This window comes from Equus asinus, chromosome 20 (assembly GCF_041296235.1).
Source record: "Equus asinus isolate D_3611 breed Donkey chromosome 20, EquAss-T2T_v2, whole genome shotgun sequence".
NCBI lineage: Eukaryota > Metazoa > Chordata > Mammalia > Perissodactyla > Equidae > Equus > Equus asinus.
In genome coordinates, this window is record NC_091809.1 from 113,203,103 (window position 1) to 113,225,799 (window position 22,697).

General features: G+C 39.9%; 1 protein-coding gene across 6 annotated transcripts in view; it reads left to right on the plus strand.

The window, feature by feature from the left end:
- Positions 1-22,697, plus strand: part of QSER1 (glutamine and serine rich 1) — a 76,186-nt gene that overhangs the window by 1,981 nt on the left and 51,508 nt on the right. The window contains exon 1 of one of the 6 annotated variants that reach the window (XM_070491449.1): positions 72-21,310. The exons of the other annotated variants lie outside the window; for them this stretch is intronic. The gene's annotated coding sequence lies outside the window, so the exon portion shown is untranslated. Of the gene's footprint in view, positions 1-71; positions 21,311-22,697 lie in introns of those variants that run through there. 6 annotated transcript variants of the gene reach the window in all.

A 22,697-nucleotide genomic window follows, 5' to 3' on the forward strand; every position in this document is an offset into this window, starting at 1 on the left:
TTCATTTGGAACACATAATCTAAAGAGATTTATTTTCTGTTTGTTGGAAGTTATTGATTCTTAAATGCTAAGCCCCCCCCCCCCTTTAAAAAATAGATATTTTGGGCGTGGGGTCAGCTAAATTACAGCATAGAAAATGCAGGTTTTCCCCCTCCCCCGCCAACTTGCTTTGTTAACATCTTGTGTTAGGATCAGGCCATCTGTACAGGGCTATACACACTTAATTTTACCTCTTTTTATTCCTCAAACTGCGCACTGTCCTCTTTCATGTCAGTTATAGAACATACTGACTCTGAAATGTGCCCTGTAAGTCTTTAAGTATTCTGCATTTTCAAAAGCCTATTCATGTTTTTATAAAATTTTAAAAAGCTTTTTCATAATTTATGTATCAGTTTTTGTTCCCCTTTGTGGCAGTTTCTTTTTGAAGGTGCAAATGAGTACTAGTTGTGATGATGTAATATGGGTACTTATTCGTAAAGAATTAGCCTGTCTGTCACCTTGTTTCCAGTAACCTATTCAGAAGCTAACCGATGGTAATGACATTCAATTGTTACTGACAGGGGCTTAACATCCTACTTTATGTCTTTGCTTGGTCCTGAAATGGAACATTTTCATCAGTTGATGGGAAAGAGCATGGTAAACAATTTTTCATGAGTTTGAAATAATACTTTTTTGGTATAATAGTTCCATCAGATATTAGGTATTTCTATTCTTTTAACAATTGAAAAATAAAGAGCTAATGGGAAACACCAGCATTTTACTTTTAATAGGGCATATAGAGAGATTTCTGAATATTTCTAAAGTTGTACTTGCTAGGTATATGGAAAGTTCAGGGATAAGAACTGGTCATATCAGTCTCCATTTATTTGTGCTCTTCTCAATTTTAGGGACCAAATGAGCATGTCTTTACTTATGACCATGCAGTTGGAAATCTTTTTGTGGGGCTATTTTAGATACTATAAATACCTTTGCATGCTTTTGGAAATAAGATGATCATCAGGAAGCTGCAGACCTGTTGCCTTTTCTCTACCTGGTATTTATGTCTTGTACAGAACAGGAAGAAAGAAGCTGTTTGTCCTGGTGATGATTTGAATTTGAATGTGTACCAGAAAGTGACTAAATGGAAATATTTTGTTTTAAAATAGATTTATATATTTTTTTCTTTGTAACTTGAAACAGTCTTTTTTTGCTGCTAGTTTTTAGAATTTCCTAATATATAATTTCTTTTTGATTCTAGTATGACTGTGTAAAGAATGTGATAGGTATACCTCCAAAAAAACAGAACAGTGATAACTTCTCTAAAAATGGTCAGCCGCTATGTGAAGGAATTTTTGAGTAAATTTTAAATCTAGAGTTTCCCTCAAGGCTTTTGGAAAAAGACCTTGTAAGATTACAGTTTATGATGAGTAGGGACAATCCCCAATTAGTGAAAGGTTATTTCAAACAAACTGTGCACAAAGTATTTTCCCATAGAAACAATGTTGTAGGTAATAGTAGCTATCATTTACTGAGCAACTTACTTGTGCTAGCTGCTGTTTTAAGTGATACACACACACAGATTCATTTAATCTTCACAACAATCCTTTGAGGTAGGTATTATTTTTACCATCCTTTATGAATGAGGAAACTGAGGCATAGAGACATTAAATAATATACTTAGAGCCACATGGTGAGTAGGTAGTGGAGCTGGAATTTAAACCTGGGTGTTGGGGGTCTGGAGCCTGCTTGTTTAACTGCTGTACTGCAGTGCTTCATGGTGAGATACTCTAATGCTGTAATCTACCTATTTTATGGGTTAAGAGCTTTTGTAGCTGGTCTGGAAACCTAATTATCAAGAATATCCTTATTTCAGTGTTCTTTGTCACCATTGACTGTTTCCTAATTGAAACAGGCTTCCTTTCACTTCCATAGCACTGTTCTTTCTTGGTTTTCCTCCTACCTCTCTGGCCCACTGCTTTTCCGTTTTTCATTAGTTCTTACTCTTCTCATCTCTACATGTTGTTTCCTCAGGGCTTGGGATTGATATGATATCTTGTCCATTCTGTGCTTCCTCCTGAGGACATCATATCCATGCCTTTAAATATCATCTCGGAGATGCCCACATATGTGTCTAAAGCCTAACCCTCTTCTGAGCACTTCATCGCATGTCCAGCTACGTCTTTGAGCTTTCACTTGGGTATATAAATGGTATTTAGTGGTGAGCTCATGCTTTCCCCACCCACCCTACCTCTGCTCAGTAAGTCACAGCTCTGTCCGCGTAGTTGCTCAGGCCAGAGCCTGGGTGTTATGTGTGCTCAGTCACTAAGCCCTGCTGCTTTTTTGTCTCTTAAATACATCTTGAAATTGTCTACTTCTGTCAGTTTCCTCTGATCCACGCCACCATCATTTTTCACTTGGATAACTGTAGTATCCTCCTAAGTCATCTTCAACCTTTTCTTTCCTCCCTTCAATTCTCCTCGTAGCATTTGGAGTAATTTTTTAAAAACACATATCTACCAGTTTGATCACGTTGCTAATTTGCTTAAAACCTTTCCTTGGCTACTCTACATCTTAGGGTCTAGTTTTTAAAAATCTGTAATGTGCCCTGTATGGCCCTGCATTTACTGGCCCATTTTAAATTCCTTGGATCATCCTAAATTCCTTCCTACCTTAAAACCTTCATACATGCTCTTACCTCTACCTAGATAACTCTCACTCTTTCCCTACCTCCCAGCCTGACTTCTTAAGGTATCTCATGTTAGAAACCTACTGCCTTCCAACCTCTGCCCTCTGTTTTGTGCAGTGGTATATGTTTTTGCAGTACATTTTACTATACTTGATATAATTCTTGGAAATATAACTATGTACTTACATGCTGTTTATGTAAAAGATGTCTTCCTTTTTAGAATGGAAGTTCTCTGAGGGACACTGTCTGTTTTGCTTACTGCTGTGTACTTAGTACTTATTCTAGTTGTACTAAATGTAGGCATATAGTTGGTGCTTAATACATATTTATGATGTGAAAGCCAGAACTCTGCTTCTGTGTGGGAATTGGAAGCCCTTTCTGCTGTAGCCTGTAATGCCATTTCCCCGTTTTCCCCTCTACCCTATAAGAGGGACCAAGATGAAGGGTTTAGGGTGTTTGTGATTCTCATTGCTTAGAATTTTGGGGATGTAGGCTGCTGCTTGCTTTCTACCTTTCCTTGCTATACTTTCTGGAACAATGAGTACTAAAATGTACCAAGCAAAACGCAGTCCAAATTTTTTCTTTCCTTCATTAAACAAAAACTTGAGTGGCCACTATATGTGAGGCACTATCATCTTTATCCTCAAGTGTTATATTTCTGCAGTGAAAGCTTGAGAAACCAAATGGCAAGCATTCATTCACTCATTAAAATGTACTGAGCATCTCGGAGTTTCTGTTACTAAGTTCTACAAGGTACCACAAAAATGAAAAAGACACTGTCCTGCCTCTCAAAGAACTTGTGATCCACAAGGGTGACAGGGTAATACACTTGCTGCCTCTCTACTTGGCTTCTAAATGTTGAAGTATCCAGGAGCTTGGAGTTTCATCCTTTTTTTCTTCTCTCTCCACACACGCTAGGTGAAGTTGCCATTCATGAATCAAATGAGTTTCAAATTTACCTCTCTAGATTCATGTCCAGCTACCTCCCTATCCTCACTTGTATGTTGAATAGATATTTCAGACATATTTTGTCCAAAACACAATTATCAACTTAACCCGCAACCTGGTCCTTCTTTCATTTTCCCCGCCATTTACTTCATGGTGGAGGCCCAAAAGATTGGAGCCATCTAATTCATTTCTTTCCTCCCATATCCAGTCCCTCAGCACATCCTCTTGGTTTGAGCTCCATATTTATAATTTCCTACATAGACTATGGCAGTTCTCTCCTGTTGCTCTCCTTGCTTCCACTTTCGCCCTTTTAGAGTTTATTAAGCATGCAACAGCCAGAGTTAACTTTTCAAAATATAGATCAGGTAATATCATTAACCTGCTTAAAACCTTCCACTGTTACTCAGAGGAAAATCTGAAGTCCTTATGGCTTACAGGGCCCTATGTGATCTGAGCCTCAGCTAATTCTCCCTCATCTTTCCACTCCCACCACCATCCTTTAGAAACACTGGCTCTACTTTTGTGCCTGACACGTGCTAAGATTATTTGTGTCGTCTTTTTATCTGCAGTTCTCTTTCCAGGTCTTTGCTTTGCTGCTTCTCCTAGACATTCATGTCTTCTCCCAGATGTTTCCTTCTCAGAAAGGCCTTCTCTGACCCCTCTCTGAAGTAACTCTCATCACTGTATTGGAACAGGATTTTATTTTCTTCGTAGCATTATCACTCTTTGAAGTAATTGTGTTGATTTATGTGTACATTATTGCTAGCCTTTCCCCATCCCACTAACCGTCACTAGTAGAAGGCGTGTTCTGTGAGAAGAGGGATCTTGTCTGTCTTGTTCACATCTGCAGAAGGCAGTTTAGAGTAGTGGTTGACAGCGCAAGCTCAAGTCAGAATTTCTGGGTTTGTATGTTGACTCCACTTGGGGGAAGATTTTAGACAAGTTTCTTAATCTCTCTGTGCCTGAGGTTTCTTGTGTAAAATGAGGATGCTTTTTAGAGTTCTTGATATTGAGGATTAAATGAGATAACTCAGAAAAGTGTTTAGAACAGTGTCCAGCATATAGAATAGTACGTAGAATACTATATAGAGTAGCACATAGAATCTGAGCTTTATTGTCAGCACTTAGAATGATGTCTGGCACATTGTAAGTGCCTATTAAATGTTCAGTGGATGAGTGAAATAACTGCTACTAGGCAGAATATTTGTTTCTTTTTAAGAGGTGCAAAAATGCTTTGGGTTCTTATTATGTCAAGTTCAAGGGGATCATGGAAGTATTTGTCAGGTAGATTATGTACACGCTGATCTGAATTATTGTTTATGTTGCATAAATGGAATATGGAATTAGCAGAAAGAGGGAGCTTCCAAGAGCAAGTGTTCCAAAGAGGGAAGAAGCGGAATCTACTAGACCAGTGAAGGGCTGGTCCCTGAACGGGCACAGCGTCACTTCCACCACAGTCTACTTATCAAAGCAGTCCTGGGCTCAACGCAGTTATGGGAGGGAGACCGTATAAAGGTGTGTTTCATTGGAAAGGTCACCAGAGTAACTCTCTACCACAGTATATTAGTACTAGGTTTTAGAGGCTTTTGATGACAGGCCATGGAGTTTAGTCTCTCCAGATCGATAAGGAACTTTGAAAGGTTTTTGAGAAGGATAATGATGATATGAGCAAAAAAGTGTTTTAATAAGATTAATTTGGCAGTTAAGTACAGAATAGATTAGAAGTGGCAGAGGTAGAAAACAGGATACCAAATGAGAGACAGTTCATCAGACCAGATAGGAGGGAGGTTGTATTAGTCAGGGTTCTCCAGAGAGCCAGTAGGGGATATGTGTTTGTATATATAGAGAGAGAGATTGATTGATTGATTGAGAGATTTATTATGAGAAATTGGTTCACGCAATTATGAAGTCTGAAAAGTCCTGTGATCTGATGTTTACAGTCTGGAGACCAGGGAAGCCAGTGTTGTAATTCAGCCTGAATCTTAACACCTGAGAACCAGGGGAGTCCATGATGTAAATCCCAGTCCGAGGGCAGGAGAAGATGAAATGAGATGTCCCAGCTCAAAAAGTGAGGCAGGAAAAAGGGCATATTCCTTCCTCTCCCTTTTGTTGTGTTGGGCTCTCAATGGATTGGATGAGGCCCACCCATATTGGGGGAGAGCAATCTTTACTGAATCCACTGTTTCAAATGCTGTTCTCATCCAGAAACACCATCACAGACATTCCCAGAAACAGTGGTTAATCTGGGCACACCATGGCCAATCAAGTTGACACCTAAAATTAACCGTCACACAAGTCCACCCCTTGTCAACTTTACACCCATAGACATCTCCTTAAACCATACTTAACCTCCAAATAAAGGCAATAAGAAGGTCATAATTTCTTCTAGTATGATACAGGTATCCTGTGTACACCTGAAAATATGCCAGTCTCTTCCCTAGGAGAGGAGGTAAAGTCCTTGAGTGATGTTTACTTCTTGATATCCCGTAACTAAATACTAAGATGTAAATTTGACAGTAGTTACTACAATGATAAAATCAATACATTGTATGTCACATGATAAGGGAATAAGAGAGGGAAGAAAACAAAGACTTAGACCTACACAAACATTCATAGCAAAATGAGGAAATATTCATGACAATTACAGTCCTTGTTTCTGTAACTGGTCATGTGCTCATAGCTTGTATTATAACTACCTTTTGCACTACCTGTTCTGTATTTCCATTGCCTTCAGCAGGTATTTTAGCTGGTTTTGGTTCTTTACGTGGTGGGGTCACCCAAACTGTCATTCCTGAAGGGTCTGGGCCATTATTGGTACTGCCTGGATTGAGTTGTGGTTTTCCACTGAACTAATCACAGGGCATGGTGATACTAAGAGACACCCTAAGGGTGTCTGTATTCTGAACCTACTCTTCATTACCTCCATTGTGGAGTAGTAGTACAGTTTCCCCTTGGGAATCAGGACGATTCACCCCAGCCAACGCTATAACTCCCTTCTTTGCCTGTTGATTCAGAGGCATGAGGAACCCAAAGTAGCCAGGTGGCAGTCTTAACTTCCAGTTCAATAGAATCATTATTAGGTCTTCTGGTAGAAGCATTCCTTCCTCTGGACATTAGGCCTCTAGGCCAGCAGAGCATAAAGTCCCTGGAACAGAAAGCAAAAAGTTTGCTATTGGGTTACTAGGGGTGTTAGTGAGTTGTGCTACTCCTGTTCCACCCCTTGATTCCTGGCTCTGAATCCTGGCTATCATAGAAATAGTACCAGGCCACAGGATGTTGCTTCAGAGCATATGCAGCCTTCTGGAGAACCTTGCCCCAGCTTGCAAGGTATTGCCACCTAGCTGGTGCTATAACTGAGCCTTCATAAGGCCATTCCACCATTCTCTCAAACTAACTGCTGCAAGATGCCCAGCATAGTAAGACCAGTGAATTCCATGAGCGTGGGTCCTTTGTTACACTTCTTTTGCCTTGAAGTAAGTTCCTTGATTAGAAGCAATGCTGTGTGGAATGCCATGATGGTAGGTAAGATATTGGCATTCTGTAAGTCCACAAATGGTAGTTTTGGCATAATCATTGGATGGAAGGCAAAATCCATCTCCAAGGTAAGTATCTTTTCAAGTAAGAACAAACACTGCCCCTTCTATGATGGTTGTGTCCAATGTACTCAACCTGCCACCAGGTAGCTGGCTGATCACTCTGGGGAATGATGCCTTTATCAGGGGCATAATGTTGGTCTCTGTTCTGGGGGATTGGACACTCAACAGTGGCTGTAACCAGATTAGCCTTGGTGAGTGGTTGTCCATGTTGCAGAACCTATGCATAACCTCCATCCCTGCCATATGGCCACTTTGTTTATGAGCCCAGGGGTGGCTGGGGAAATAGGCTGAATAGGCTGATGGGTATCCACAGATGGGTTGTTCTATTCACTTGATTAAAATCCTGTTCTGCTGAGGTTACCCTTTGGTGAGCATTCACATGGAACACAATATCTTCAGTTTTTTTTGCCCATTCACCAAGGTCTGTTTACATACCTCTTCCCCACATTTTGTCTCCGATTTTCTAGTCATGTTCCTTCAAGTCCCTGACCATCCAGCCAAACCATTGGCTACAGCACATGAATTAGTATATAATTGCTCATCTGGCCATTTCTCCTTTCAAACAAAGTGGACAACCAGATGCATTGGGTGAATTCTGCCCACTGGGAGGATTCCCCTTCACCACCATTCTTCAGAAATGTCCCAGAGCGGGGGTGTAGTGTGGCAGCTGTCCGCTTTCAGGTGGTGCCTGCATATCTTACAGAACCATCTATAAACCAGGCCCAAGTCTTCTCTTTGTCAGCTGATGGTAAGGTTGTAGGCTGTGAGAGAGAAGGCAATGTAGTAGCAGTGGAGACCATGGAATTTGTGCCCTTCTTAATGTAACTTGTGCCTTCATTTGACCATGGAGTGTTGCTCTGCATGCCCAACTTCATGGCTTGGTGGGTCACATAACACCCAGTTTCATAATGGGTGGCTCATGGTTAAATGCTCGGTTTCTAAGGCTCAGTAGCAGGCCAAGAGCTGTTTCTCAAAAAGAGAGTAGTTATCTGCAGATGATGGCAGGACCTTGCTCCAAAATCCTAAAGGCCTGTGCTCTGATGCATCTCTAAGGTTCTGAACAGCATCCCTATCTGTCACTGACACTTCAGGAACCATTGGATCTGCTGGATCATGTAGCCCCAGTGGTAGAGCATCTTGCACACCACCCTAGACCTGTTTCAGAGCCTTCTCTTGTCACATAAAACTAGCAGCTTTTTGGGTCACTTGGTAAATGGGCCAGAGTAATATACCCAAATGAAGAATACATTATCTCCAAAATCCGAAGAGACCCACTCGGCATATTTCTTGGTTGTAGGAGGGCCAGGGCCAACAAATTATCCTTCAGCTTAGTGGGGATATCTCAACATGTCCCATACCATTGGAGCCCTAGAAATTTCACTGAGGCTAGGCCTCTGAATTTTGGTTGAATTTACTTCCCACCCTGTGACACGCAAATGTTCTAATAAGTCGAGAGAAGTTGCTCCTTCTTGCTCATGTCCAGTCAGCATAATGTTATCCATGTAATGGGCCAGTGTGATGATCTTGTGGAAGAGAAAGGTGATGAAGATCTCTGTGAGCTAAATTATGACATAGGTTTAGGAGCTGATATACTTCCGAGGTGGGATGCTGAAGGTGTATTGCTGGCCTTGCCAGCTGTGAAAGCAAACTGCTTCTGGTGGGGCTTATGTACAGGTATGGAGAAGAAGGAATTTGCCGGATCTGTAACTGCATACTAGGTACCAGGGAATGTATTATAATTTGCTCAAGCAATGAAACCACCTCTGGTATAGCAGCTCCAATTTGAGTTACTGCCTGCTTAAGCATACAGTAATCCACTGTCATTCTTCATGACCCATCTTGTATTCTGCATAGGCCAAGTAGAGTTAAATGGGAATGTGCTGGGAATCACCACCCCTGCGTCTTTCAAGTCCCTGGTGATAGCACTAATCTTTCCAGGAATGTGGTATTGCTTTTATTTTAATATTTTCCTAGGTAGAGGCAGTTCTAATGGCATCCACTTGGCCTTTCCCACCATAATAGCCCTCACTCCACTGGTCAGAGAATCAGTGTGGGGATTCTGCCAGCTGTTAAGTATGTCATTCCAATTATGCATTCTCAAACTGGGGAAATAACCACAGAATGGGTTTGAGGACCCACTGTGACGTGGGCCTGAACCAGAATCCACTGATCACGTGACCTCCACAAGCACTTACTCTGTCTGGTGGGCTACAATGATGTTTTGGGTCTTTTGGGTTAGAGTTAAGTTAGAGCCTGTATGCAGAAGGTCCGACATTATTTCCTTTTCTCTAGTGTACATTTACCCTGGTAAAAGGGCGTTTGGTCCCTTTGGGAAAGGCTGGGAGAAAAATTAACGGTGTACATTTTTCAGTAGTGTACCAAGATCCTTCCTCAAGGGGACCCGGCCTCCCCTTCATTCAATAGGTTCTGGGTCTGTAAACTGGTTCAAGTTTGGAAATTGGTTAAGGGGCTGTTTTCATTATCTGAGTTGGACTCTTGTTCACATGACCTAGAAGTTTTGTACTTATACAGATCAAGTGAGAATTTAGTAGGCTTCCTATCTGTTTCACTTCTAGGAACACCATGATCAGTTAGCTAGCGTCATAGGTCTTTGTGAATCAGACTGTTCTGATTGCTGCTTTGTCTCTGCTGTCCGTTACAGTAACCATGCCGACCTTGTCTTTTGTGGTCGAGTGACCCTTGGCCCTTGCCACCTCAGAGCCCGTTTACTCCCATTGTATTTAGGTTTGACTGCAGTTTTCATTGTGAGGTTTGGCCTCCAGAGAAGGGTGATCACAGAGCTCTTCAAGGATGCTGAGGCTCCCCTCACAAATTTATTCCTCACAATGTTGGTGAAAGGTATGTCTTCTGGACTTGCCTGGTGTGGGAGACTAGGTCTTAAGTGACGGATCCACTCAAACATTCCAATCTCCATAAGCCTGTGAATTCTTTCCTCTACTTTAAACCAAGGCATGCCAGAATTTCCAGTTAGCTTATGGTGGTCACCTTTTGGTCCATTTTTCAGCCAACCAACCAAACTGCTGGAGCCCTTTCTGACTTCCTAAACTGCAACATTAAATGTAGAATCTCTGGTAGATCTTAAAAGTCCTCATTAGAAGAAGAAAAAAATTTAGAAGTAGGTCTGGTGGCACTTACTGTGGTGATCATTTCACAATATATACAAATATCGAATCATGTTGTACACCTGAAACGAATGTTATATGTTAATTATAGCTCAATAAAAATGTTTCTGAAAATTTTGAATCTCTGCTTAGTGAGCCCGTGTCAATAAATTTGGCCTGATCCAACTTTGTTTCTTCTACCATTCTCCCACACGTATCCATTCTCACACGTGGTCCTCGGATTTCTGTCTGTATAAATTAGAAAATTCAAGTAGTTTTTTTTGGAGTGTAACACAGTTTCTCATGGGCCACACATTGTACCTCACCTTTGGGGCCTGCTGAGACTTGAGTCTAGTTATAGAAGCAAAGAGGGGTGGTGGAGGTAGGTCCTGAGGAGAATCAGCATTGTCTTGCAAGGCACCTGCCTGAGGGGAAGCCATTACAGTTTCATCAGGCTGTGCTGGGTAATCCCTTCAGATGGAGGTGAAAAGGACACTTCCACTAGGATGGGGAGACTTCTTCCAGTGGTAACAAGACTCATCAGGATTTAGAGGCTCAATGTCCCCAGCTTCACCAGGGTCTTCCCGGACATCCCCATCTCAATTTAGAGGATCCCATTCTTTCTCAGTCAGTGCCCTCGGCTTAACAGTACACAGCATATATGGCATGTATGTACAGCCAGTCCTTGCCAGAGCTCAAAAAGGAGGCATCGCGATTTGCTGAAGGACCACTCCTCAGCGCAGCTAAGGAAAGCAGTGCCCAGAGAGGTTGGGTAACTTGCCTAGAACACATCACCATGAAGTGACAGTGGGCTGTCTTGCTCCAAAGTCCCTGGTCAGAGCCACTGTGCACACAGTAGAATCCATATCTATATCATCTGTAATGGAAATTTATTGTGAAGAATTAGCTTACGTGATTATGGAGGCTGAGAAATCAATGATCTGCTCTTTACAGTCTGGGGACCCAGGACAGCTGGTGGTGTAACTCAGTCTGAGTCTGAAGGTCTGAGAACCAGGGGAGCTGATGGTGTAAGTCCCAGCCCGAGGGCAGGAGAAGATGAGAGGAGATGAGAGGTCCCAACTCAAGCAGTGAGGCAGGAAAAAAGGGACAGCTTCCTCCTTCCTCCCCTTTTGTTCTATTCAGGCCCTTAGTGGATTGGGGCGGGCATTCTCCTTTACAAGCCCACCAGTTTAAATGCTAACCTCATTTAGAAACACCCTCACAGACACTCCCAGAAATAATGTCTAGCTGACTCTATGGGCACTCTGTGACTCTATCAAGTTGACACATAAAATTAACCATCACAGAGGGGACAGGAGATTGGTAGTGATGAAAGGAAGAGATGGATGTGAGAAACATTACAGATCAAGTTGCCTGAGATTGTTGACAAGATATATGTAAAAAGATAATAAAAAGGAAAATAGAAACTTTTTTCTGGTGACTGGAAGAAGAATGGTGCAGTGAACAAAAAATAGAAATATTAATTCATTTTGGTCAGCAAATATGCTATGCAACCCTTCTAGGCATTGGGGATTCAGTGGCAATTAAGACAAAATCTGTGCTTGTGGAGCTTACATTCTTGGTGAGGGGAGTCAGAAAACAATAAACAAGAAAATTTCCTCCTTGAGGAAGTAGCATTTTCCTGAGATCTGAGGAAAGAGCACTGCAAATGTCCTAAGGCAAAGATATGTCTGGTAATTCCTTTCCCTGACATGGTATTACCCTACATCAGTGGCTGCCAAATTCATAAGTTCTTCACAATCGCCTTGAGGGTTTGTTGAAACACAGGTTATTGGGCCTAACCCTAAAGTTTCTGAATCACTTGGGATAGAGAGCACTTTGCATTTCTAACAAGTTCTTAGGTGATGTTAATGTTGCTTGACCTGGGACCACATTTTGAGAAGCACTGACCTGGGTCATGGTGCTTGGCTTCTTGACATTTTTATCTCTGCTTAAAAAAATCACCTCACAGAGGTCTGCACTGATGACTGAATCTGAAGTAGCCCCACCAAGTTTTCTTTATAACACTTATATTTTCTTCAAAGTATTTGTCCTCAGCTGACAAGCCCAGAGAGTGAATTTAGGAGTCTGAATAGACATTTGGATAGAGACAATTGTGGCATCTGAGAGACTAATGTTTCTGGGAGTGAGTAGAGGGTTGAGAACTGAGCTTTAGCTGTTCGTGATAACTAGCATTTATTGAATTCTTAGTATGTGCCAAGCAATGTTATAATTAATTTTATTGTGTTAATCTCAGTTCTCACAACGAAGCTGAGATAGGTATTCTTGTTAGCCCATTTTACAGACAAAGAAATTGAAGCAGAAAGCTCTTAATTAACTTGTCCAAGATCACACTGCTAGTCAGTGGCAGAGGCAGCATTTGAACCCATGAAGTGTGACTTCAGAGACTGCTGTTAATCACAAGTTGTGCTGGCTCTCAGGGAAAACTTTTTTGGGAGGTGAAGGTGTAGGATGAAGTAGAAGAGGCAAATGAAGAAAAGTCAGAAATAGGTGTTAGTGATGGGAGACTTTGAAGAAGGATGTTGAGTCTCTTGGGAGAAGTTATGCATTCAACTATTTTAAAAATTAGAATTATTTTCCCAAAGCATACTTCCACTAAAAGTTTTTGAAGAAAACAGGTACATGGGCTTATACCAGATTCACTGGTTGCCATTTGTTGTTACGTGCTGTCCACTTAGCTCCTGGTGACTCAGTGAATAAGTGATATCCACAAAGTGATGTCCACAGTGTCCTGTCCTCGAGAACACCACTCAGGTCCTGTAAACTCAGGCCTGTGGCTTCCTTTATGGAGTCAACCCATCTCCTCTTTGGTCTTCCTCTTTTCCTGCTGCTGTCTGCTTTTACCAGCATTGTTGTCTTCCCCAAAGAATACTGCCTTCTCGTGATGTGCCCAAAGTAGGACAGCTTCAGTTTTATAATTTTTCTCTCCAGCAATAGTTCAGGCTTAATTTGCTCTAGGACACATTTGTTGTTCTTTCTGGTGATCCGGGGTATCTATAGAGCTCTCCTCCAACACCCTATTTCAAATGAATCCGTTTCTTTCCTGTCAGCCTTCTTCACTGTGCAGCTTTCTTACCCGTACACAGTAATTGGGAAGATGAAGGTGTGGGTAATCTTGGCCTTGGTCTCTAAGGACACTTCCTTACACTTGATCTTCCCTGATTTTTCATTGCTTCCCTTCCGATTCTCAGTCTTCTCTTGTTTTTTTTGTCTGCAGTCTCCATTTAAATTGATGACTGAACCATGGTAAACACAATCTTGAACAATTTCAGTGTCTTCATTGTCTACGTTAAAGTTGTGTAGTTCTTCTGTAGACAGATTTTTGTTGTCTGCATGTTCAAATGCAGTCCTGCTTTGGCACTTACTTTCACTTTCACAGAAGTTGTTTCAAGTCATTGCTGCTTTCTGCCAGCAAGATTGTGTCATCTGCATATCTTAGATTGGTGATATTTCTTCTACCAATTTTCGCTCCTTCATCTGAGTCTAGCCCAGTTTTTTGTGTGATGTGTTCTGTGTACAGATTAAACAGATAGGGAGATAAAATTGTTGCCATAAGGGATGGGAATGTCAGAGATGGTTACTGAGTACCTCTGGTGTATTAAACGCTGTCCTGGGAGCTGGGGGTACGTACATGAGCAAAAACAAGATCTCTGTCCTGATGGAGTGAGACAGATGATAAATAGTAAACATAACTTTGTAAAGTATCTAGTATGTTGGAGGTGACACCAGAGAAGAAAAAGAAGAGCAGAGTAAGGAAGAACGGAAGGTGGATGGGGAGGCATTGCAGGTTTAAATATGGTGCATCAGGCAGGTTCGTTGTAGTAGTGGCGCTTGAACAAGGACTTGAAGGTGGTAATCTTTTGAAAAAAAGAAATATTTTACATTGAGAAACGGGTGCTTCAATGCATTTTTATTTCCCACTAGTTCAAATGAGACTATAGTTTTGTGAAAAATAAATTGCCTACTCCTTTGCTATACTTGCTTAAGAAAATCTTATCTTTTTGTTGCTGCTACTGCTGTTTTTAATTTTAGCAACATGCTGGATGACGTCTTGTTACTGGGCCACTGCTAACACAGTTCCTAATTTTCGCTCAGTCTAAGCTAAGCTGGCCTTTCCAGTGTAGGCCTTTTCACAGTCAGTCCTCCTTTCTTTTGGTCAGTAGTAAGCGTTTGTTAATCAGTGTGCTAGCTGTATGCGAATATATGTGGGGATCTTGTATAATATGAAGAGGTAAATGGGGAGACATGGGCCTGATTTCAGTATACCCACTCATTTTCCTTTCATTTTTTGCAGAACTATGACCACAGATTCTACCTTGCCCTCTGTCTCTTATTTCTGAATGAAACACACCACTTTTTAATTGTTTCTTGAGTGGCAGCAGGAATGCTCGTATCTTGGGTTCTTTGGGCTGTTTCCTCAGATGATCTGCGTGGCTTTCCCCTCGCTTGGCTCCATTCAAAGTGTCATGTTGTTAGAGAGGCTTCTCCTTAGGTTAACCTCAGTGGAATGGTATTGCCCCTCCCCCTAATCACTGTGTAGCCCAGTGCCCAGCTTTAAGTTTCTTCATTGCACTTATCAATCCTTGATATTAAACATTCCTCTGTTTTTTGTTTAGTCTTGGTCCTTGTCCGTTAACTTGGGTATTTCTTGACAGTAAAACGTGAGCTCTTTGTATTTTTCCCCCTACATATCTGTCATATAGTGTGTCCAATAAATATTGATTTAACAAAATATTTAATGCTGGAGTATATTCTGCTTTGACTTGTTATCTAATATTTCAGAGTTTAAGTTTGGCCTCCTTAAGATTAAGTTTCTTTAAGGATCCTGACCATGTAGCTTGTTGAATGTTGGTAGGCCTGTAGGCATTTATAGGGTATAACTAAACATAAAATATTGAAATTTTCATGTGACTTAATACCATCATTCTCATTACTTTGTGATCACTGATCCTATTTAAATAACTTGAGACCAGATTTGTCTGACCCAGTGAAGCAAACACAAAAATGTGGATAAGCTAAAAATACTTTGGCTTGGATCTGCTCAAATTAGATGGCTTAACATTTTAAAACATTTTCGTGTTGAACAAACTGCAAGATGAATATTACTCTGGTAAAGCAGCTGGTTATATCTTCACTTAGACACTAACCTGTTTAACTCAGAGTTTGATTTGGCCAGAGCCACAAAGGGTCTAATGGAATGATGCCGAAATAAAGATGTGAACCATTTGGAAGGATGGGATTTAAGTAGAACTGTGCTTATACAAAAAACAAGCAAAAAAAAGCTAGAGATGGTCTTTTGCTGTTTGCTATTCGTTAATATCTTTGTATTACTTTTTTTTTTAAATAAGAGCAAGTTTTGGCTCAGATTGGATCCTCTTTAACACGCTAGTGATTAGAATTGCTTCAAAGACTTATAGTTTGTGTTTTAATATAGCATAGGACATGATGGTTCCAAACTTGCTATTAAAAGCTAATCTAGTACACCAGCTAATTAACTTTGATTTATTTTACACCCTCTTATGGTTGTTTTAGCATCATCCTCATAGATATAAAGTGTACGTTAGAGTGAGTATGTCTGTTATTCACGCTTAACAGACATGTTTATTAAGAAATTTTAAGATAGTAACCTTGTAAGTTACGACACTGGAATAATTTTATGAAATCTTTTTAAACTGTTGTTTGAAAATATATACCTTTTCTCTAATGTTCATTATAATTTCTTCCTGTTTGTTGTGAACCAGCAATCCAGAACGTGAATTAGCCACCTAGAAGTTGGTTTTCTCTACTACAAACAACATTTTTATTATGGAAAACTTCAGACCAAACATGTTAAGAGAAATTGGTATGATGAACCCTCTGTATCCATTAGCCGGCTTCAAAAATTTCAACACATGCTCACTCGTGTTTGATATATATCCCCATCTACTTTCTCCCTTGTTTGTATTTGCTCTCTATTATTTCAAAGCACATGTCAGGCCATGTATATATCCCTTTCAATCATAGTATGTCTCTGAAAGATAAAGACTTAAAGTTTTTTTTTTTAACATAACCACAATATGCAGGATATTTTAAGACAATCTATAAGAATTATACCTGCTTTGGTATCTGAAGTCAATCTTAAAATAGTATAAGTAATATAATACAATTGCAATTGTATAAAATGCCGGTTGTTTTATTGTAAGTTTTTGGTTGATGGGCTTATAAATATTTGGAAATTTCCTTAGGAAAATAGAATCAAATCTTTTGAGCTTCTGGAAAATTTCTGCTTAATTTCTATTAAAATTTGTAGGGAAAGAAGAAATAGTACAGTGAATATCAAAATGAATATTATAACTTTGGGGGCTGGCCCCGTGGCATGGTGGTTAAGTTTGGTGTTCACTTCAGCAGCCCAGTTCAGAGGTTTGAATCCCAGGTGCAGACCTACACCACCCATCAGTTATGCTGTGGCAACAACCCACATAAAAAATGGGAGGATTGGTACAGATAGATGCTAGCTAAGGGCTAATCTTCAAGCAAAAAACAAAAAGAAAGAGAGGAAGGGCATGGCTGGATGATGTGGTGGTTGAGTTTGCATGCTTTGCTTTGGCAGCCTGGGGTTCATGTGTTTGGATCCTGGGCACGGACCTACACACTGCTCATCAAGCCATGCTGTGGAGGCATCTCACATACAAAAACTAGAGGAAGATTGGCACAGATGTTGGCTCGGGGACAATCTTCCTCAAGCAAAAAAGAGGAAGATTGGCAACAGATGTTATCTCGGGGCCAATCTTCCTTACCAAAAAAAGAAAAAAGAAGAAGATTGGCAACGGATGTTAGCTCAGGGTGAATCTTCCTCAGGAAAAGAAGAAAAAAGAAAAAAAGAATATTACTTTGGATTTTGATTCACTTGAAAATCTTTTTCTCTACTCTGAAATGTTAAATTCTTATATTAAACCAAACCTGTATAAATGTTTGTAAGTCTAGTGCACAAATGTGAACTGTGATAAATATGTATCTTTAGTCATTACGTAATGCCCCAAATCCTAGACCATGTTAATAATAGTGAATAAATTGTGATGTAGTAAAAATTTGGTTCTACTATTTTTTCTGACAAGGAAGAAATTTAATTTGGTAAAGGAAAGACTACGCCATAAACAACAAAGTACATTGAAGAAGCTAAAATAAAATATTTCATAGCACACAAACATTTGAATCATGGAAATGTGAACTGTGGTATGTGTTGTGAGAAGTAACCAGCTATATATGTTTGTTGTTAACGGTTCCTTCATAGCCTAAAATGAGAGCAAATCATCCAGAGCCCACGTTGTCTACCTCTTAAATGGACATGTTAGTGTCTAAATGTTACAGGTAGTTAATACATTGCAGCAGTATGAATCACAAAATAGTTTGCCTTGACAGATGTATTTCTTTTAAAAGAAAAGCTTTACAGGAAAATACTGAGGATGGGAAAAGTTGGACCTGAAAATTTTGTCTTTGTTCAAATGAAAGGTCAGTAATGCAAGTGATGACAGAAATAAAAAAGGAAGGTGATGAAATGGAAGTTGGAATTGTCTCCAATCCAGGCCTTGGTGTCTCTTGTTGTCATGGATATAGCCAAGCATATGCCACATCACTGTCACATTTCATTTATTTCCTGACGGTACAACAGACGGAAACTCTTAGTAACCCTGACTTGGGGATCGCTTTTGTTGGTCTCTGCTACAAGTGCCAAAATCTGTTTCTCTTTGTTGTCAATAATGTTTAGAACTGATAGACTGAATTTTTAATATTCTCTACCATTCCTCCAGGCAGGAAATACCATACTACTCCTCATTTCACCTTTTTTTTTTTTTTTTAAAGATTGGCATCTGAGCTAACATCTGTTGCCAATCTTTTTTTTTCTGCTTTATCTCCCCAGATCCCCCTGGTACATAGTTGTATATCTTAGTTCAGGTCCTTCTAGTTGTGGTATTCATTTCACCTTCTTAGTGGAAACGGAAGCACCTTCTGTTTAACCAGCTTAAGAGTATCATTTGTGCAAAATGAAGTAGGATTTTTTGGTAAGATCATTACTGATGTATATAAGAGTTAAATTTACTTAAGAGGTCATACTCAATTTAACAATAACCTGTTGTTACAAAGTACCAATTGTACCTCCTTTATACCAATTACTAGTTGGGGGTCCTGCATGAAACATAATTTTGCTCAGATGATTCATCTGAGGCCACTTTAATGAAGGGCTCAGTTTTATAGTTGGGGGCAGGGTTACAGGAACCAAAAAGGGGTATTGAAACACTGAGTGAGTAGCAGCAGTGTGAAGCCACTTCTAGCCCGTGCAGGAGCAAAAGCTGTGGGAGCCCAGAAGCATGGCTGGAACTGTGGTTGTGGTACAAGGAGGGAATGGACAAATAATGCTCAGACTCCTCTCTTCTGCCGCCTTCTGCAGAACCGACCTCAAATGGCCCCTCGGTAGAGCCAGGGTGATAATGTATGTATGTACGATAATGTATAGGGGTTACCTGTGCTATGAGCAAATTAAGGCCCAAAGAAGCTGTAAATTGCCCAAGGTCCCCTTAGAGATCGTGAATCTAGGCTGTTTGCCTCCTCCAGCACTTTTTTTTTTTAAATTAACAGCTTTATTGAGATTTAATTTACATACCATAAAATTCTCCCATATTAAGTGTACAATTCAATAATTTTTAGTATTTATATCACCACAGTGTCACCACAATCTAATCTTCAGACATTTTCATCACTCCAAAAAGAAATCTCATGCTCATTTATAGTCACTCCGCGTTCTCGCCCGTAGCCCTACGCAGCCATTAATCCATTTTCTGTCTCCATAGATTTGCCTTTTCTGGATATTTCATATAAATGGAATCTTAAAGTGTGTGTTCTTTTGTGTTTGGCTGCTTTGACTAAGCATAATGTTTTTGAGATTCATCCATGTTGTGGCGTGTATTAGTATTTAGAAGCACTGACAGTGGAGCCATATTCTGTTGTGTGGATATAGCTCATTTTCTTTCTCTGTTCACTAGTAGATGGACATTTGGGTGGTCTTTTGGATGGACTTTTTGGATCTTATGAATAATGCTGCTGTGAACATTTGCATAAAAGTATTTGTATGAACACATTTCATTTTTCCTGAGTAGACACCTGAAGTGGAGTTGTTGGAGTGTATGGTAATTCTGTTTAACATTTTAAGTAACTGCCAAACTGTTTTCTAAAGTGGCTGCACCATTTTCTGTTCCCAGCAGCAACGTATGAGGGTTCTAGTTTCTTCACATCCTTGGCAACACCTATGATTTTTTTTTTTGATTATAGCCATTAATATCCTGAGAAGTTCGCCATTTTTAACACACAGACTTGCCTCTTCTCCCATGATTTTCTGCCAAGTCGAGTTCAAAGGAAGGGAGGTATCTTTTATCACCAACAATTTTGTTATTTTCACTGTTTTTTAAACTAAAGGACTTTGCTGCGGATTACTCAGCAGTTGGTAGCCAAGTTCATTAAACTCTACATCCTTTAACATTTATTTTTAAAGCAATTTTAGTGAAACTTGGAGCTACTTGGGTGGTAATGTGCATATGGGGGGTGGTTATGACGTTGAATGGTGTGTTTGATTTTAGGGCTCCCTTTGCTTTCAATTTTGGTTTGGGAGCTGAGAGAAGTTTTATAGAAGATAGCAGCTAGAGTCAGCTTTCAAACAGGTATTGAGTCACTCCCATGCTTAAAGATCCTTCAGTTGTTTTCCACTGCACTTGCAATAAAATCCAAACTCCTTATTGTACCCACAAGGCTTTTCATGTCTGCTCCTTGCCTACTGCCTCTCCAGGTGAAAGTGTCTCCTGCCACTCTCCCGTCCCCTCAGTACACTCAGAGCTTGTTGGTCTTTCACCTCTATATAGCAAACTCTTTCCTGCCTCAGGGCTTTGCATAATTCCTTGTTTTCCTTTGGTTTGGCACAGGGTTAGCTTAATATTCCCTTTTTATGGAGACTTTTTGCTGATCACCTTGTCCTCCAAAAGTAACATCCTCATAGATTCTGTTCTCAGCCCATTTCTCATGTAAGATACTCTTGGCAATTTCACCCACTTTCGTGACTTCAAAAATACCCAACTGGTAATGATTCCCAATTTTTCATTTCCAGCTCAGATTTCTTTCCTGAGTTCTAAGTGGGAATGTTCATTAGCCCTCTTGAATAATTCTCACTACATCTCTTCTGAACACCTCACATCAAACTTAATGCATCTGAAATCAAACTCTTCCACATTTGTTCAGCCTTATGGGCAGTTCATTATCATTCGTGATTCCTCCGTCTTTCCCCACAAATCATTGGCCAAGTCTTGTCAATTCTAACTTTAAAGAGTTCTCAAATGTCTAAGTATTAGCAGTGTTGTCTCCTTATAATTTTTACCTGGATTTCTGCTAGGATCTTGGCCTTCCTGATTTCAGGCTGGCTTTGTTCTTCATACTGCTTATCAACTTGTCTTTCTAAGAGAGTGATTACTGCTGGTACAAGGCAGAATTGCTTTAAGAACGTTTTCAAAGTAGTTTAGAGGGTCCCATGTCAGAACTACTGATAAATAACTTCTGGAAGTGAGAGATGGGAGTGTATAGTTTGAAAAAAGCCCACCAGATGATGCAGATGAGCACCGTTGGCTAAAACATTCTTTTAAAATACAAATTTAATCATTTAACTCTGATTAAAATTCCTTGGAGTCTGTTGATTCCCTTGAGGATAAAATGTGAGATTCTTATTTTGGCATATAATTTTGCATAATCTTGCTCCTGTCTGACTTATATCCCTACCCCCAATACAGCCTTGCAGAATTACTTACAGGTCTATTAATGTACCATCTCGTTCACATTTCCAGGTCTTTCTATATGGTATTGTCTCTTCCTGAAGTACTCTTCTTCTTTCTTTCCTTGGATAATTTCTCCTCTTCCTTTCAATACTCAGCTATCGTTTCCTAGAGGTAAGCCTTCTCATACTGTGTTATATTTGTTTATTTACTTATGCCTTTTTATTTCTGTGTCTTCTAGTACATAACACTTGGCAGTCAATACATGTCGGTTTTATAAATGCAGACCTCACCTTTAGGTGCAAGAATAATAGCAGTGGTAGAACAGTATGTGCCAGACATAGGACTAATGCTATGTATATGCCATATCATTTACTCTCACAACAGCCTTATGAAGGTGTGTGTTATTATTACCCATATTTTACAGTTGAGGAAGCTGAGACAGAGAGAGACTGTGGTTAGCCTCAAGTTGCAGAATTTGTAAACTATAGAACTGGATTTGAATCCTGTGGCTTATTTGCAAAGCCTGTGCTTTAATACAGCTGTTTCATAGTTGTTTTATGGTTCATTTGTTTATTTGTTCACGTTCGCAATAAATGATTCCTTAATAAGAGCTCATTATTTTATTTTATTTTTTTTTGAGGAGGATTAGCCCTGAGCTAACTGCTGCCAATCCTCCTCTTTCTGCTCAGGAAGACTGACCTTGAGCTAACATCCATGCCCATCTTCCTCTACTTTATATATGGGACGCCTGCCACAGCATGGCATGCCAAGTGCTGCCATGTCCGCACCCAGTATCCAAGCCAGGGAACCCCAGGCCGCCGAAGCGGAACATGCACACACAACTGCTACGCCACCGGGCCGGCCCAGAGCTCATTATTCTTAATGCTTCAGGTTTTTTTTTTTTAATTCTCAGACTACAATTAACTAAAATAAAATAGTGATTTATAAAATATTTAGCATTTAGATATGAGTGGGACAGATGTGCTGAGTTAGTGAACTCAGTGTTTCTCTGTACTCAATTTTGAAGACAGATTTTATACTAAAGTATACTGTGTGATTGATGAAGTAAAAATATTTAGCTTAACTCAGAATATTAGAAATACAAAGAACGTTAGGCCTCATAAATATGAAAACTAGAACTCTACAAGATTATGTGCTTTGCTGAAGGTCTTGAAGCATGTTATTTGCAGAACCAGGACTGGAATCTGGGCCTCCTAACTTCCAATCCAGGGTTCTTATCTTTCTCAGCTATGAAAAGTTGATATATCTAGGATGATAACAATGTTTTCAAAGCTTAAAGAGAATTCTGTTTTTATTCCATGAGAGTATATATATTTTCAGTGGCCAAATTGTTTAACGCAGAGAAGAAAGTGATATGACTACTAAAGGCAAAATCATTCATTTAGTACTTAAGTAACTTATTACCTGTATGCAAGTATTGACTTGTTTACCTGGGAGTTAACATGTTTCATGGAACTTCTAATTGATTTTAAAACTTAGAATGTGTTTTATTTCTTAAGTATTAGGGACACAGAGTGTGTTACCTAAGGAGTAGATG